At 47.1% G+C, this 16,327-nt stretch overlaps 1 long non-coding RNA gene across 1 annotated transcript in view; it reads right to left on the bottom strand.

The window, feature by feature from the left end:
• Positions 1-16,327, bottom strand: part of LOC140217355 (uncharacterized) — a 255,033-nt gene that overhangs the window by 117,887 nt on the left and 120,819 nt on the right. The window lies entirely within an intron of this gene.

Here is a 16,327-nt window from a genome sequence, read left to right as displayed (position 1 = left end):
AGGAATGCGAGTGGCAGAGTTTACAGCGTGCGCCGCAAACGCGTGAAGGCGTTCTGCTTTACGCTGGCGTGTATCTCGCAGGGCCAAAGCGAGATTCGCCCGTCGACGTCGCTTCGGCCAGCGCAGCAGTTTTCTAAGTTGGTGCCATCGCAAGCGAAGCAGTATGCGGCGTGTAAGCACTGCTGATGCATGTTGAAGCTGCACTCTGTAATCGACGAGGCGTCCCAGGCCAATTCGAAGCGAAAGACAAACCATCTGCGGGAACCAGGGCTGCCAGATGGCCCCACTAATATATAGCCAAATGATCACAAAATGTTGGCCAAAAAGTAGCCAGACCAGCACAAAAAGTTTGATAATGTTCTGCAGGTGTCTTATAGATGGTGTAGATGGTGTATAAATCTCACCGTGTACTTTTCCGGCTCTACAATTACTTCCGCCGCATGCAACCGGTACAACAATGGCCTCAAGATCTGCGTGAAGAATTCTAGTGAGAGCTGCCACTCAGACGCGAATTTGGACATCATTTTTATTGTTACAATGAACCGAAGAACTTCTTTTCCGGTTTACTCATGTCGCTACTGGTATTTACTCAGTAACGTTCTGAGCTAACTTTAGTTCACACCTCGCTTAACGGTAGACATTTTTCTACAACAGTCGGGCAAAATATTGCCAGCTCCAACCTCGAGGGTAAGCTTCGGCTGGTCACGATCGAGTGCCCAAGAGGTGGCCCGAACTCAAGGCATTAAAATAGAGATGCCTTTCCCAAGTCTTATTTACAAAATAAACATGTTATTTCTGTACCAGTCTCTCTCTCTTTCTCTCTCAATTTATTTGAAAGCAGCTTGACGCTGAGTTAGGAAGTGCTGCCGCTGGGAGACACACTGGACTCTGGAGAAAACTTGAGACCTTCTAGCATTTTCCTCGCGGAGAGTGTCAGTTGTGACTGCAATTCGCCTTTGAGTAGGAACAAACAGAACAACCTGCTGACCCATAACAGAAGAAGCGAATTAAAATTTATAGTTTTAACTGCCACCTGGGTTACGGCACTGGCAATAATTCAGTATCGAAAAGAGTTGAGCTGCGCAATATTTAAACAGGGATTCGCTGGAAAGATTCGTGCTACGTGAAAACGTGTACGTAAGGCTGTGAGCGCTGGCACGAGTGTGCGTGTGTTGCCAAATTTTCGAGGGAGCTGGGTAGCTTACTTTGAGTGAGCTCGAAAAAAAAATTAGGACATGCAATTCCACTAGGGAGCACTCAAAATCAATTTTATTGGTTGCGCGCGGCTGTCATGAAGTTAAGTACAGCGTGAACCCATTCGTATAGCAAATTCAAGCAATATACATCAGAATAGGAAATCAGTAGAAGACTGTATATACCTTTGCAAACTGGCAAGAACTCTTTGCCCAGCCACCACTGCGATATGGGCAGAAATGATAAAATATGGACGTAGCAGTATTACAAACACCTACTATGTATATCGAATGCAGTTGTTTTCCCATCCCAGCTCGAGAATACGCGTGAGGAAAGTAATGTATTGAATGGTAAGGCGATCAGAGAGGAATTACAATGATCATAAAGTACGTCCACATAAAAAGTAAGCCATAATCGCAATTACTGTGTACGCACATTGCTTAAAGAGAAAAAGTTGTCGCAGGAGTATAGTATGAAAATCGACGAGTTATCATCCTGACGATGGCAAGGCAATCGCTCACCGACCTTTGCCTTGTCATCTTCACTGTAGGCGAACATCGTTTTTACTATATTTACTGAGCTTATCATTGTAATAATATGCGATGTCCAAAAAATACCATGAAGCAATCGCAACTTTCACGTAATACAAAGCTGCTTCACTAAACCAAAGAACGAAAAAAAATACATTGCGTAGAGCCCCAGTTGATACTTCTCACACTGGGGATTTACGCAAATGGATTACGTATACTATCTAGTTCCATTTGAGTTAACTTCCACTGCCACTTGCACCACATAGAACTGCAGAGTTCAAACGCGACAGAAACTGTTCATCTGGCTGAAAATATTTGCAGCAGTCCCCACTCTCTGCCAGACCAACTTTAAAGCGAAGGAGAGCTTGCAGTGTCACATTCGACATGCGGTTTCTCAAATCATTTTTTGTCAACGAACCCTGGCTGAACACGCGTTCGACGGCAGCGTTCGAAAGAGGCAGCGCAAGTAGGGACAAAGCAAGCTCAAACAGCAGAGGTGACATCAGATTTCCAGCACTGTCTTTTGCATTCCTGATGCTAGTCCACGACTTGGTGATGCTTGGTGATACTAGAGCAGTATATTTCGTTCGTATCGAAACTCGAGACTACTGCGCTTCGCTGGGCATGTACTGCATAAAGACTCGAACCGTCACGTTTCTCGTTTAAAGCGATTTGCGGAGTTTCTCGTAAAGTTACTGAGTAGAAAAATAACGCGGTGATTTGCGGGAAAACCAAGCAATAGGCTTCGAGGAACCCTTGATAAACACTGAAGGACCACGGGTGAAAATGACGTGCCACGACATGCGTCCGTATACTTGAGCTGTTGTGTAGGTCCGTGTGATAGTTTGCTGTGTAGCGGCCGGCGGGAATACGTATACTCGACAGCTGTCAGCCTCACTGTTTTCCTTACCGAATCACACGTGAAGCAGCAGCAGATGGCGCCGAACCCAAAACAAAAAGAGAGCTTAGCGCAGGAATGACCTATAAACATGGCCGCCATGACTTAACGTCATCCTCCCAGCGCCGACATTGCCTAAAAACACAGCTTTCGAGAATGCCTACATACGTATCTTTGTGGCAGCAATTGACTTCGGATTTTAAAAACTGGCGTTCCAGAATTTTGTCGGTGTTGACGTGGTCTTCCGGACTTGGAAGTCCTTAAGAGAAAAATAGTCCAAATATAGCCATGTAGCCAACTCGGTATTTTCGACGCCTACCCGCATAAAAAGTTGCCCAATTTGGCTATTAATCGCCTAATCTAGCAACCCTGGCGGAAGGCCACACCTCGGCAGAAGGCCTACACCGCCTACACCAGGCTACACCGCGCTGGAGCTTCCGCTGCGCTGAGACTACCGGACCTATCACTCTCGGCGCTCGTCAGTGTCATTATGCAGTACTTCGCTTCACCGCTCCTAGATGGCGGCGCCATCCCAGTTAACAGAGAGGATATTTTACGCCTTCGCTCCGATGTCACATCCGTTACAGGAAGTTGATGGTAAACCCCAGCTTTCGTCTTAAAATTACTGTTTGAGAAATATATAACAATTGTGCATGTATCCCTTGGTCCTTCACCGCTCGTCTTCCATTAGCAAAATGTTGTCGAAAAAGAAATGATAAAGGCTGTGTGCATAAAATTACCTTTGAAAGAACTTACGATGGCAAGTTCTGGCATCTTTCATGGAACACACCTTTGCGTCATTTTCTACTTTTTATGTGTATCTCTGCTTGTGCTCGTTTTTTGTTTTGTTTTCTTTTGCCTGATTCGACGTATGACACACAAAAATAGTTTAGACAGGACGACTCTATCTAGTGCGAACTCTAAGCACAACTTGACACGGGAAGTAAAACTTTGCGTGATTACTTCTCGTGATTACGCACTTTTCTATGTTGAACTAATAAGCTGATTGAATGATCTAAGATCCACACATGATACACAGGAAGTGGCAGGCAGGAGACTTCGCGAACCATGCGGCGCAAGCATTAAGCACAAATTGTCATCACGCGTTGAACCCGCGTGAAAGTCCCACCCGCCGGCTTCCACGATGCGCTGTTCGATGCGGCCGCTTTACTTATTCAACTAAATATCATTTCCCAACATATATAGACATGTTGGTGGCCTCCATGGCAATTAATGAATCGAGTGCGTAGCCTGATTATGTTTTCTCAAGTCAATCTGAGAGCGTTTTTGAATGGGCATTGCATTCACCCTTGCACTGACAGTCATGATTTGAAGGCCAAGTAATTCGCTGAGCCCTTCATTATTAAGTCACGTATCTCATGCCCTGTAGTTCTTGATATGTCAAATGTATTTATTAACTTTGATCGTATGAAAGTCTATGATAACTGCAAAATTTCATGTGCTGCTTTCTTATTTTCTTTTGCACTCTCGCTCAACTGCTTGGTATTGCTGTAGACAACACTATGTCACTAAATTTTTAAAAAATGTGATAAAAGCTGCAGCTTGATGGGTCTAAGGAACCAGTGACAGTTGACAGAACAGAAAAAAATACCACAGTAATATTGTGACCGAGTATCATGATATAAAACAAGAATGAAAGATCTGGTCGGCCTTATTCCCCGGGACATCCTTTCTGCGAAACAATGTGCGACAATGAAGTTGAATATTTCCAATTAATGAATGCACGCAATACGAAATCGTTTATTCATGAGAAACCATATGCATATGTAATTTGGACGAAGAAAGGACAGTGAATACATTTTGAAAAAAAAAAAAACAACAACGTTTTGAAAAACAACAACAACAGCAACATTTTGAAAAAGAAAATGATGTGGAAGTTTAGTAAACACTTCCTACCTGATGATCAATTGGCATCAATAGTATCGTCAGCCTGAAACCTCGAGAGCGAGTTTGCGTCTGCTGAACGCGAAAGCTTGTGCGCTTCCTGTTGACCCCCCGCCATACGTCTTCCTCGCACTTTATCCACGCACCTCCTTTTCCTTTTCCTCACTGACTACTCGACGAGCAGCAAAGAGAGGGACCTTCAGAGGACGGCGGCGTTCCCCCCCTGCCTCGCCGTCGTCACCTCCCGAGGGAAACAAAGGGCCTCCTCGGTGCTGCACAAAAGGGTCCCACCATCCGTCGGCCACCCGCCGAGGCGAATCTTTCAGTGTCTGACGCCGGAGAACAAATAGCTACGCTTCTGGAACCCCGCAGACTCATTCACGCGACGGTGTTGAGTGCATCGGCTCTTTCTCGGCTTCCCGATCACGCTAGATTGTCACGGCTGCTCCTTCAATCGCACTCGTGAACTGCGTGGCTGTGCGTGGCACCCCTTTTATCAACCGCAACAACAGAATACTCTGTCTATTTCGCGTGCAAAGCTCTTACCTACGTTTTCTAAACAAAAAAATTCGAAATTTCTTTGTCCTTTTTTTCTCATTAAGGTGCTCGTCGCCAGAAAATGCGAGCTCGTCAGCATAACGCACGTACATTACAAAAATTTAAATTATGGGGTTTTACGTGCCAAAACCACTTTATGATTATGAGGCACGCCGCAGTGGAGGACTGCGGAAATTTCGACCACCCGGGATTCTTTAACGTGCACCTAAATCGACGCACGTACACTATAAGGTATTGACTGTTCTAACAAAACTGTCACCGGGAACCGTGGGTAAACTGCTGCTTGGCACTTCGCAGCTTAACAAGAGTGATTGGTAGATCGCCAACGTACATTGCAGAAATTTTTCAAGCGCATAATTACAATCCAATAGTGAGGGAAAGAGAAACTTTACTGGCTGTAAAGGCCCATGTCTGGGTCAGCAAGTAGGGGAGAGAAGGCTAGAAGTGACTAACAACTGTCACGCAAGACAGCCACACTTAGGTTAAGCTGATCGTTTTACTTTAAGTATCGTCGCAATTGTAATCTATCACGCAATAAATTGATTTTGGATCAGGCTTGCCAAACACGGCTGCTGCTGCTCTCTCTCCGAGTAGTTCATACGCAGCACGGAAGTCGCATAACGAGTCGGCCTTTATGTAACCCATCTGCACTGCCCCTATATATGTATCAAATGAAGATGAATAAATTTTTATTTGATTTGATTTGATGTGCCGGTAGCCGGCTCCGTTCCCTACGGAACTGCACGATGAAACAACAAACGGTGTCCAAATATACTCAATACTACAAATATACGCCTCCAAGAGCATAGCTTGATCATTAAAGCGAAGCTTTTTATGCCTTCTCTGCCGAGATTTGGCGCATCGCTTCGATCGGCTTCTTGCCGAATAAGGTGGGCTGACGCTGGAGATCGCGCAATAGAAAGTGGGCCGATCGCGAAAACAGTTTAATCCGTGGTCCCGTGGGTAACGCGGGTAACGTGGTAGGGTTACGTGGCGGTGGTGCGTCATGGTGGTTCGCTGGACGGGCACGTAATCGATATGCTGTAAAACGCGCTGCCACTGATGAAAAGATTTATATCCTTAAGTTGCCTGCTTCACGAAAGCTACACTTCACATATATTCCAAAGTGTTCATTGAACTTTATTATTATTATTATTATTATTATTATTATTATTATTATTATTATTATTATTATCTGCGCCTGTCCAGGGAACGTAAGAAGTTCCCAAACTTAGACCAGAATGGGAGAGTGTTTATAGTTACAAACTAACGCCTTCCATTCTATGAAGCCCTGGCTTAGAGAACTCCATGTCTCACATGCGCAAAAACGATTATTCATGTTATTTTCACCAAACTAACGTTTCAGTTCGAGACAAGAGCGACGGCGAAGAGAAAACTCCTAGTTTTCATTCCCTATACATTTTCCTGTCCGTTGAGCAGCGCCATTCAAGCACCTTGTTGACAACGCAGGGACGTAAAGTACGGACGAAACAAAACTTGTTTCCAGCTCTTCTTCGAGAATGCAACGTGCGCGTCGCTTCGAGCGTACATTTTTATTTTCATTTTTGTTTCTTCATTGCAAGCCCTGAAAGTGTCACGCCTGTGTCAACCCGACAACGAAAGGAACCAAGAAATTGCGTTTCGCCGCTTTGTTTGCGCACGGAAAGGCACGGCTTCGCTCCTCACAAAAGAGCGCCCTCGGTCTGTAGCTTTCTCCTCCACTGGAGAAAAGCACGACGCGGACTCGACTGTGTAGTCGCGCCTGGAGAAGTAACACGCTGTGACGCCACCGCAAGCAACTGACACAGGAGCGGTGCGAGCTGGCCGGCGTGCGGGGAAGAGAAAGGGGGGGGAGAGGGGCGGGACTGTAAACGATGGAAGGTGTCGAGGTGAGGTGACGGAGCGCGAGATGAGACGGTGGGCCGACAAGAAACGAAAACCACGGCGGGCTGGCAAAAACCTGGCGACCGGGCGCCACGCCGCGCCGCGCTGACGACGAGTCCGCGACAAAGGCGACAGAAGAAGAAAGAGGCGAAGCAGAATGAGGAACTCGCAAGAAAATGGCTCGGAGAAGAAAAGCAGGAAACATAAAGAGAAGTAAAAGGAGAAGCTGATAAGGACGGCAAGAGAAAGAGACAAGCACAGTGTCCCGCGTGATGGAGGAAAAAGGAGAGACGCGTTCACAAAAGAACGCCGACAACGCCGCCGACGTCGGCAAACAACTCATTACGCGAAGCCACAGAAACGCGTGAAGCAGCAGCAGCAGCAGCAGCAGCAGCCCATCCCGCCAGGCCCAGGTTCGCAAACAGCTGCGCCGACAACTCACTCTCTCTCCCCTTCATTCCTTCCTTCTCTCCAGCCCGCGCCACACAGAACACCCACACGCATAGGTGCGCGCCCAAGTACGCGCGCAGAGACTCCGGAGGAGCTCCGTGGCTCTGTCGGCGAGCTCTGCAGCAAGCGCGCCAGTCGCGTCGTCTCTTCCTTTTGTGGTGGTCTCGGGCCCACTGGTGCTTCTGCTGTTGTTGCTGCTGCTCCTGCTACGAGGGAGACTGACAGCACTCTCTGTCTCTCTCTCGCTTTCTTCTGCGGACGACAAGAGCGCGCGCCGACCGACGACACGGCGCCTCTCCTTCCACACAAGCACCCGTCCGACGGTCCTCGCCTTTGCGTCGCTCATGTGACACGGGTTCAAAGGAGTCCTTCTCTCGCCGAGCGCTCACGCTCGCGCGGCTGAATGCGACTCTCTTGTTCTTCCTCGCAGAAAGCTCCTTCTATCCCGACGACACGGAATCCTCCTCCACCGAACTCGCGCGCGCGCGCAGGGGCTCTCTTTTGTTTCAGCATACTCGCGCGTTCGCGGTGAAAAGCGCAGACACAGATGAACGCCAGCCTCGCGGCTTCTGTATCTCCGCGCCGATGGCAGAGTCTGTTCCTCTCTCCCTCTTTCTCTTTCTCTCTGGGATCATATCTATTCAGCGAGGACGAGCCGCTTCCTCGGGACTAATACTACCATAAGAACGCGCGAATGAGGCGAGACGTAACACACAACACACACGCCTCACAGAATGGCATAAACACTTGGCGAGCGAAGTAGGCTACAGGTGGGTGCGAGAAGGTGACAAGCCGCTTCGGGAGAGAGACAAAAACGGATGGAAAGTTGCGGCGTAGTCAAATTTACGGTGGCTGCAAAAAGGTTTTCTTTTCCAGTTTGTTTTCCAGTTTTCCAGTTTTGTTCCCTAAACAACTTAAGATAATGTTTACAGCAACGTAAGCCTCGGCATTCTTGAACGCCCGTAACGGAAAGTGCCCGTTTCGTGGTAGTGAACATGTGCCGCCTAATGTTTTGCGACAGAAGAAAGCAACAAACACGCCCGTTAGATGGCAGACATGACCCTGGATAAGAGCTGTAAGTAAAGCTTGCCAAATTTCAAGACGACATAGAGAACCGAGGGACATAAGGAAGCAAGGATGACTTGACAGTTGGAAGGCCACTTGAGAAAGAAGAAAGAAGACCCCAAGAAAGATCATCATCGGTCTCTGATGAGCACTTTAATACTCATGTAATTGAACAACAGCTGTTCAACATAGACATCAGATATTTATTACAAATTTGTCATTTGATCATATCTTGTTTCGGTGAGCGATATAACAGGGAACTCCGGATTCACTCCCAGACAGCGATTGTTTGTGATACGTGGAGTCGATTCGGACGTTTCTGCAGGATGCGAATTCAATGCCTGACGTGACGAACAAACTGCGCAACCACTTATGTGCTACTGCTCGTCCTGCGATATGAAAGGCTTCCTCAGCGCATCACAGAAACCAGCTAGGCGGAAGACCTTTCTCATTGGACGAGCTCTCACGACCATAGGCAGGTTGCGAACGTAGTTCCCGCGCCTACTAGGGCGCCCCTCGCGGCGGCGAGCGCGGAACCGGCAGGATACGCCCGGCCCGCTTGCGTTCGGAAAGCCTGTCTGTGCACTGTTTCGCGCGTAGCTGTTGCCTTTTCTGAGCAATGCCGAAGTGCAACCCGAGCTGTTGAGTACTGGGCTGCAAGAACGCGTACACCAACTCACGAGGAACAAAGTTTTACAGGTTTCCAAGCCGACCGTATGAAGCAGAACGGCGTCAACACTGGATAGCACTCGTCCGACGGCATCAGCTGTTTTATGTTCCGGCGTTATGCCAAGTGCGTTATAACGCTGAATTCTTTGCTTTTACAGCAATGATGGCAGCAACGGGACACCTGCAGTCAGTGGCGTAGCTAGGTCGTCTGGCACCCGGGGCCCATAGGTCTTCTGTCACCCCCCCCCCCCCCCCCCCGGGTTTATTCGAGGAAGGCGAGGATATCAATAATTTCCCTGTCTTCAGACGTATATGACCCCCCCCCCCCCCCCAACTGGCCCCATTGCTACGCCACTGCCTGCAGTGCGTACCAGGATATGCAGCAAACAAAGTAGTTTGTTCCCACACTGTACCGCAGTAAAGCTGTGGAACTATTTCCCAATCCTCTCCCATTCAAACAGCGCTAGGGCTTGCAGCCGGCTGAGCTGGCTTATACTTCTGCGCCCAGCATATCAACTAAGGGGCAGTTGAGATTACCAAAATTTTTGACAACGTGGTTTATTGGAACCTCCTTTTCACGCACTGAAAAATCGCAACATAAAAGTATCGCACTTCCAGTAACTTGGGCGAAAATATTTTCCCAGCGTAGTATAACACAACTGGTAAGTTCATCCCCTTTTTTTATGTTTGGGGAGAGCAACGTTAGAATACCTCTGGTAGGTCTTACGAGTCGTTCGTACGCCCCACGTTCTTGGATGAGATGTTTTGGATTCGTATTTGCCGTCCTGTATGTACAGGGAAACTACCGCGGCGTTCTTGCACTTCCCTGCGATGCCAGCACGGTAATCGTAGCTCCCCGCTAGGATTTGTCTGCTGTCGCCGATCTTCAAGAATCAATGTCGCCTATAATTTCATGCGTCCACACCGTAGATAACGAAGTAACTTACGCTGAGCTTTACGCATGTCGCTGGTGCATTATTTTTCGTTTGCGGAATAAACCTAGCAGTCACTTCCGATCAGTGCGAGTTCAACACTTCCCTCACGTCGTAGACGTGCCCCATTTCAAATAGACGACTTCCTTTCTCTAAATTCTTTTCACGAAAAAAGCTATGAAGATCTTGTAATTCCCGAAACCCGGTTAAAATTAATATCGGCACGCTGTTTCGCGCCATCGCTACCGTTTGACAGGGCGCCAAACACGCAGAGCGAGCTGCTGACGCCGTGAGTAATCCTACCACATTCGCGCAACTATTCGTCAGATGGCGCTAGGGGTCGGAAAGACAGGGCGCCCCCTAGCACTTGCAACGTGCCCATGGACTCTGGTGTCACCGCTGCAGAATGCCACGAAAGGACTGCAGCGAAGGTTATACCCAATTGAACGACCATCTGCGACAAAGCGCTAAGAATTGTTACAGCTTCGACAACACCAGTACACATCAAATTCAACACTTGACTTTGTCTCCTCCTTTTAATTCATTCCCCAATACAGGGTAGCCAAACAGACTAAGTGTTGGTTAACCTAGAGCTACCTGCATTTCATTCAGCCTTTTCTCTCTCTCTCTCTCTCTCTTTCTCTCTCTCTGTGCAACAACACGTATCGCACCTCAAACAGGTGTTCTCACGGTTGAGGGAAGCCGGCTTGACGATGAAAGCGGAAAAGTGTAGGTTTGGTTGTTCGCAGGTTACTTATCTGGGCCATGTTGTCGGTCAGGGCATGAGACGGCCGGCGGAGCTGAAAATAGCTACGATTGGAGGATTTTCTCAGCCGCGCACGAAAACGGACCTTCGTTCATTTTTGGGACTTGTGGGGTACTATCAACGGTACATTCCGAATTACTCGCAAATGGCAAGTCCATTAACAGACGCCCTCCGAAAGGGAGCACCGAGTAACGTACATTGGGATAAGGACAAAGAGAACGCTTTCCAAAGTTTGAAAACGCTATTGGTTTCTCGCCCTGTGCTTCGCGCGCCAGACTACACAAAGGAATTCATAGTTCAATGTGATGCAAGCGACAGAGGTATGGGCGTGGTACTCAGTCAGGTCGGCGACGATAACGAGGAGCATCCTATCCTCTATGCCAGCCGTAAACTAAATGTAAGAGAGGAAGCCTACAGCGCTTCAGAGAAGGAATGTGCTTGTTTAGTTTGGGCCGCCCAGAAGTTGTCGTGTTACTTGTACGGAGCGAAGTTCATCTTCGAGACCGACCACTGTCCTCTGACGTGGCTCAATCAAATGTCACACAAAAATGGTCGCTTGCTCCGATGGAGCCTCACTCTCCAAGAGTACAACTTCTCCGTTAGATATAAGAAGGGAAAGTTGCATAGCAATGCGGATGGTTTGAGCAGGCTAATTTGAATTCTGCGTTTGAGGGTCCCGCCTAAATTTTAGGGTTACTAGTGCTAATTTTATTAAGCGAAGAAGGTCCCCTCTCATTTAGCAGGATTCCCTCCATGATTGCTGAATTTATCAGCAGGAATTTGCTTCAGAAATTGGCATAGCGAAATGCAGCATTTTTTTTGTTTCTGCACTTATGTTGTTGTTTTTTTGAAGCCTAGCGGGTCTAAAGTGAGAGCCAATGCACGTCATCTCGGCGCAGAGCCGTGTTGTGGGGTTCATTTTGCAGTTGCCTGTCCTCGTTGGATGTTTTGGGGCGGTGACATCAATACACAAGTGGTCGCTGCGAGCCAAGACATCAATCCCCCCCTGACCACCTGCCGTTCTCTTCCTGCCTAGCGGTTGTCAGCGCTAGACAGTCGAGATTTTTCGGGCCATGGAGACGCTGTTAAGAATGGCGAGCTGCAAGGAAAAATTGCCACCCAATTACGACTGGGGGACAAGACGCGCATCCCCCACTCTCCGTCGCTGCAGCTAGGCTGCGTTCGAAGAAGCGGGCTTTGTGCTGAAAACCGCTTCCATCCACCAGCCCCATCGCCGTTGTGACGAAACGGGTTCGACGGACGAACTATTGTGCCCGAGGTCCCCAGCGCAGACCTGATTTGCTACGCGTGAGCAAGCCGCAGCGGGACAACGAGCTACCCAGAATGTCTCCGAGGTACCCGGAACGACTCCCCTCTGACGTCGGCTCCAGACCTTGGAATGTGTGTGCCTTTGTGTGCGTAAACTGTTCTGCGGCGCGGCGGCAAGTTGACAATGAGTAATCGAACGCTCCCGTCACCTTGTTTCGCGGGAGGCGGCTAGTTTTGCGATGACGAAACGAACCTTTGCCGCGAGGTATCGCCGGCGGACCGAGTGTTTAAAAACGGCTGTTGTGCGGATGCTCGACACACCTCTCTCGTGCAGTCAGGTTGGACTGACACACTTTCTCTTGAGCAGTCATGTTGGACTGACACTCTTTTTCTTAAGCAGTCATGTTAGACTGATTTAAATACTGTAAATAAACCCATTTTCCTCGTTCTCGATGAGAAGCAGTTCTTCCCTCCATCAACGTCCTCAGCGTGTTTAAGTTGGACGACGGCATGGGCCAGCTACCTTCGAATTCATGCCGGACTCCAATCTTGGCAACGGATCTCGAGCGATGGGATTGAGCCCCCAATCCTGACACCGCTAAGAAAACAAAGCAACTAGGGCCTTATATTGTAAGGACTTAGTTTTTTTAGCGCACGAAAAGGGACGAGAGACAATGGCATGACGTGGACACAGCGATACGTCCACGTCTTGCCATTGTCTCTCGTTCCTTTTCGTGCGCTAAAAAACCTCAGTTGTGGAATACCAACACGCCCTAACCTACGCTCTTTCATGTAAGGACTTCTTTTGCTCGATACTGTGCTTTTCCTATCCTACCCTGTTAAGGACACGGATAACATGGCTGAGCGAACACTAATAAAATGTGAAAAGGAAGAAAAAATTATGTAATTGTTACATTATTCTTGCCGCAGGCGTGAACATTCTGTGCGTGGCAAAGCACGCGTCATTATTCGTTATTTCTGAACTTCCGGCCCACAGTGCGGATGTCAACAGATGATAGTATTTTCGTAGCTATACCACGCTAAGGGGCGTTGTGACGGCTTTCGTGACTCCTGTCGCTGCTATCATCATGTCATGCTGTCACGGTGGAAGAAATCAGAGGCCGCGGCAGGGATCGAGTGGGCGCTGCAATGTTGCGGTCAGTTAACCACAGGTCGTCTGAGGCTGCCACCTGAAGAGGGTGATTGCCACGCCATCATCCCTCTCATAGCAGGGCCCTTCACTACGTCTCATCGGTCATGATACTTCCCCGAAAGTTTCATATAGGGAAAGAAGGTGGCACTAGAGGCGCTGGCACAAGTAGAAGGCGCACAACCTGCCATGCCTGATGGTCGGGCTGTGCGATCATGGAAATCTTTCACGAGGAAACGCGCCTCTCCCAGATCTATTTCAGCATTATTGTCGAGTGAACATGCAACGAGAACTATAGGGAAAAAAATTTGATGTGCAATGCGTTTGTGTTCAAATTACGCCCGGACCGTGTTATGATTGACGTCGCCCCCTTCCCCTTAGTAGCCTTCCTTGCAGAAACTGTTTCGTTCAGCTGTCTCTATTTCCACATTGTCTAGTTAGATAAGTCAGTTATATTTGGTTAGCTAGTTTAGTGTGCTAGTTAAGTATTCGTTTATTAGTTATTAAGTTAATTATGTTTGTTTAGTTATTATAGTTAGGTAAGTTATTAGTGAATAATTTTGTTATTTCAGTTAGATTTGTTAGTTTGATTAGGTAACTAGTTTTGTTGGATTCCTTATTATTTAGTTAGTTTAGTTGGTGGATTACTTAGTTATTATTATGTAATTAGTTTATTGGTTGAGTTGGTTTTCTTACTGTAGATTGTTACGTTACTTATTATTGAGTTTAGTTAGTTAATGTAGTCGTTAGATTAGTTGGTGTGTAAGGTAGGTAACTATTCGTTTAATAATTAATTTAGTAATTACATATTTGTTTGGTTAGTTAATCAGCTGGTTAACTTTGTTAGTTTAGTAATAATTAGTAGCAACTAAGTAATTAATGTTTTATCATTAATTAGCACTAAATTTAGTAATTAGTTCAGTAATTGGCTCATTAATCTGTTGGTTAGCTTTGTTAGTCTAGTACGTACCTCTTTGTTTGGTTAGTTAATTAGCTAGTTAGCTTTGTTACTTTTAAAAGCAGGTATGTTCACGCGCAATTGCATAAAAGTCCGACGTGAATTTGCTCTGCAGTCGGTTTCTTACGATGGCGCACTCCGAGTGTACTATTTGAATTATGAATTAAGCCACTGCTGCGAACGCAGTTGAACCTGGAAAGGAAACAACGCGTTTTAAAAGTTTCGGAATTGCTCGCATTTAAGTTTCTGATCACTGTACAGACACATAACGGCGATCTGCACATTGTGTCTACAATATATTCCCACGCCGATACAGGCAGTCGACTCTTGCGCAATAGCGAGCGCATGCACAGAACACCTGCGGCGTCCGTTCGGCGCCTGCTCCAGTCAGCCTTCTAGACTACGTTCCATACATAGCAGTCAACGCTGTGGAAGCTACGCAAGAAGTTCGGTCAAGAAAAGTTATCTCTCCCTGCGTACTGACTGCGATTCGCTGGTCCATGCTTGGTGCGCGCCAAGAGCATTCGCCCACGCGAGCATGCACGCGAGGCCCCGCGACGGGTTGCAAATAAAAAAAAAAAAAAAACCGAAAGGAATAACAAAAATAAAAACTATCTAAAACAACGCATTAGCAGCCGTACACCAGAGCGTGCTTATTTCGAAGGATTAAAACTTGTTTCATTCAATACAGAGCCATATAAAAAAACAGTTCCGCACAATTGCGGCCTAAAAATATCGAACTATATCCAAGTGCTAAAGAAGCCACTGCAAGAAGTCTCTCTAGCCTCCACAGCGTTGACTGCTATGTATGGAACGGATTATACTTGCGCCAGCGCCGTGGTGCGTCCACTGCGGGCACTATATGAAGCTCTCCCATAGCGTTACGCGGAAGTTTCCTAAACAGATGAAAGGACCCTGCTCATAGTAATGTCACCCTGGTTGAAGATTGAGTCACCCGACGTCACAGCAGTCCTTAGAGCGTATACGAAAACTTTTGCGGTAGTTTGGCTATGGCTCACGTGAGGTTTTCACGTAAAGAACGCGAGAATATTGCTGCCACGAACGCCGTCATCGGCGAGTGAGCTATGACTTCTTTAGACTGGACGTAATCATTTTGTGCAAGTCACCCTGCTTAAAGCTTTTTCTATTGGGCTAGTTAATGTCACGGTAACCGGAAATCTAGCACTGGCGTAAGTTATCCGCGTGTACTAGTTCTTTCCTGATTATTTTATCTCAAGGTAACCTTTTATCTTACCCCCTCTAGGTTAGCACCGGATATTTACGTTCGATTCCTCTAGTAAGGTTTAGAAAGATGTCGCATTCTCCCGTGACACGATACTTGCAATTGTGCAAACACCCAGCCCGTCAATCGAGTCCTTGCTGCTGATGGATATTTGTGCGCATGTTTTTTTTTAATCTTGTTTTGGCTAGTACATAGATGACGATGGACACCAGGTTCTTGAATACGAGCAGTCACAAGAGACTTACACTGTGAGTGTAGCAGTCATCTGTGGTCAAATGAAGTAGAAAACTAAGTTGTAAAAGTTGTACCAATGGGACATCATGTGGGTTTGTATACCAGGTTCTCGACCGAAGCTGCCTCCACGACCTACCCGCCCGAACTTCAAAGTGCAGTACACTCTACAGACAAGGACACTCAACAAGCCTCACGACCCACCACAAACGGGCCGAACTGCGGTAGTGAAGAGTAGGGCATAACCACGGGTCGACGCTTGGCCAATGTCACGACGCGTTAAGCCGTCGGTTGCTGGCATTTTATAATGTTATTCCTATCCTATCCTAAGTTGTAAAATGTTAAAATTTGGTGAACAAAAAAGGAGATGCATACTCTGAAGTGTTGCGAGATCTAAGCACAAAAATATACAACAAGGTCGCCATAACGTCTACGCTACTATCAACCATAATCTGAGCAAACGTTTACAGAAACACTGCAACTGAGTGTCAAAATTGTCAGAAGACGCTCCAGATTTAGATCTTCATAGGATATAATAAAAAATGGAATCTAGGAGCAAACCTCACACAGAAATTCACTTGTTTACAGACGATTTTTGGCAGTACTACAACGTAAGGAAAATCAG

The sequence above is a fragment of the Dermacentor andersoni genome, chromosome 4 (assembly GCF_023375885.2).
Source record: "Dermacentor andersoni chromosome 4, qqDerAnde1_hic_scaffold, whole genome shotgun sequence".
Lineage (NCBI taxonomy): Eukaryota > Metazoa > Arthropoda > Arachnida > Ixodida > Ixodidae > Dermacentor > Dermacentor andersoni.
The sequence above is the reverse complement of the archived record's forward strand: the minus strand, read 5'-3'. Positions and strand labels throughout refer to the sequence as shown.